This window comes from Chiloscyllium punctatum, unplaced genomic scaffold, assembly GCF_047496795.1.
Source record: "Chiloscyllium punctatum isolate Juve2018m unplaced genomic scaffold, sChiPun1.3 scaffold_521, whole genome shotgun sequence".
In the NCBI taxonomy this organism is placed as follows: Eukaryota; Metazoa; Chordata; class Chondrichthyes; order Orectolobiformes; family Hemiscylliidae; genus Chiloscyllium; species Chiloscyllium punctatum.
In genome coordinates this window covers 102,501-105,000 of record NW_027310255.1, presented here as the reverse complement: position 1 = coordinate 105,000, position 2,500 = coordinate 102,501, and the positions used below count along the sequence as shown (strand labels likewise).

Genomic DNA, 2,500 nt, shown 5'->3' with positions numbered 1-2,500 from the left:
GGCGCACCAGCACCGGACCTCCGCGGCTCCCTTCACTCTTTCCACTGCCAGCCAACCGAGAGACGGACCCAATGCGGACGTGCAGAGCTTAGGCAGACCCCCCACTGGAGGCTCAACACTTCGTGGCAGCTCCGTGTCCCAGAGACCAGGAGGGTTGGCACACACACACAGTGTGAACCACCGACAGCCATTCTGGGACCGGTGACAGCCGTGCTGGCCCCACTGCCACGACACAGACGGACGCCAGGCCGCGCTCCCCGGCGGGGGGATGGCGTCGAGCCTGACGAACGGAATGTGCAGGGTGGGGGGGAAAGGCCAAGCGCTCCGACGCCGGAGGGCTCCGGAGTCTGAACTTAGGGGGACAAAGAGGACGGGTCCTCTGCGACACCCCAGCCGCGCTCTCGCCAGCCAAGGCGAGTGCGATTGATTGCCAAACGACCCTCAGACAGGCGTGGCCCCGGGAAGAACCCGGGGCCGCAAAGTGCGTTCAAAGTGTCGATGATCAATGTGTCCTGCAATTCACATTAATTCTCGCAGCTAGCTGCGTTCGTCATCGACGCACGAGCCGAGTGATCCACCGTCAAGAGTTGTCTGAGTTTGTTTTAGGTCTCTCCCTCGCCAGAGGAAAGCGACCCGGACCGCACATACGCTCCCCACCTTGAGCTACAGCCACCTGCACGCCGGCGTGCGGGCGGAGCAGGGTGGCGTGAAGCGATGGGGAGCACCATCCTGGTGCGGCCCGCAGAAACATACGTCTATTGGGGGGAGGAGGACAGGGCGCCCAAGAGGCGATGCGTGCCCCAACGCACCGCAGCGACGGAGGCAGGATCACCGCCACCATGTCGCCCGCCTAGTATCACGAGGCGTGCAGCAGCTTTGCCCTAGGAAAAGCAGAGGCGGGAACGGGCACCGGCCATCGGTTCGGCAGCGTCACTGACGCGTGCACGTGGCGGCGTGTCGGCGAGCGGACTTCCTGCGAGGAGGCGGGGGCGGCACTCGCCCGAGCAGACGCCCGCCCGGCCCAGCCACCGCCGAGGTGGACTGGGAGTCGCGGCAACGGCTCGTCATACTCGTTCCCACACTCACAGCGCAGCTTGCCCGCAAGCCACCGACCACCGATCGACGCCAGGCGCCCCGACCGAGAGCGGGATCGCTCGTTCGCCCTGCTGGCAGTTCGCTGGGGATCACTACTGCACGGAGCTCGGAGACCGACGGGCGGCAACTCGAGAGTCTTTAAACCACCACCCCCATCCCGCAAGTGCAAAGAGGCTGTATACGCACAGACGGGTGAGGGGAATAGGTACCCCGTCGGGTTTGAAGGGAGCGTGACTAGATAGCAACGATGTAAACCCAGCCGATTTGGGAGCGAAAGACCGGCGCCTGCATCACCGGCTTCGTTTCCCGTGGCTGGAGAGTACACCGAAACCCTCCGTCTGTCGCGAGCTCCCGACGACGCGGTGCCGCCAAGCAGCAGGGCCGGACCTGGTGTGGCTCCCCTCGTCGATCACAGACCGGTCGGCACTACTGACGAGACGGTGGAACGGGCTTCGCCCCTTGTGACGAAGGGTGATGCGAACCCGCCCGCCCGCGTGCGTTCGGGGTGGACTCGGCAAACGGAGATTTGAAATCGGAAAGTGTCCTCCTGCCCCGCGCAGGTAGGCGCCCAACAGTTGTGGGGGGTTTGGCGGTGACCACGGCTGCAGGGCCTGCTACCCCGACGAGCTCTCCTGCTGGCCCCAAAACCACCCTCGCGAGACAAGTTGAAACGGAAACGGGCGTACCCCCAAGCCGACGATCCTTTCTTATTTGTTACTTTTTTTTTCACTTGCTCGAGTTGTGGGGATTTGGCGGTGACCACGGCTGCAGGGCCTGCTACCCCGACGAGCTCTCCTGCTGGCCCCGAAACCACCCTCGCGAGACAAGTTGAAACGGAAACGGGCGTACCCCCAAGCCGACAGAGATCCTTTCTTATTTGTTACTTTTTTTTTTCACTTGCTCGAGTTGTGGGGGTTTGGCGGTGACCACGGCTGCAGGGCCTGCTACCCCGACGAGCTCTCCTGCTGGCCCCGAAACCACCCCCGCGAGACAAGGTGAATCGGAAACGGGCGTACCCCCAGCCGATAATGATCCTTTCTTATTTGTTACTTTTTTTTTCACTTGCTCGAGTTGTGGGGGTTTGGCGGTGACCACGGCTGCAGGGCCTGCTACCCCGACGAGCTCTCCTGCTGGCCCCGAAACCACCCTCGCGAGACAAGTTGAAACGGAAACGGGCGTACCCCCAAGCCGACGATCCTTTCTTATTTGTTACTTTTTTTTTTCACTTGCTCGAGTTGTGGGGGTTTGGCGGTGACCACGGCTGCAGGGCCTGCTACCCCGACGAGCTCTCCTGCTGGCCCCGAAACCACCCTCGCGAGACAAGTTGAAACGGAAACGGGCGTACCCCCAAGCCGACAGAGATGCTTTCGCTCCTGTTACTTTTTTTTCACTTGCTCGAGTTGTG

General features: G+C 62.4%; 1 non-coding gene across 1 annotated transcript; it reads right to left on the bottom strand.

The window, feature by feature from the left end:
* Nucleotides 1–435: 435 nt before the first annotated feature.
* On the bottom strand, nt 436–589 carry LOC140473123 (5.8S ribosomal RNA). The gene has a single exon (XR_011958105.1). It is a non-coding gene; the product is annotated as a 5.8S ribosomal RNA (ribosomal RNA).
* Nucleotides 590–2,500: the final 1,911 nt, after the last annotated feature.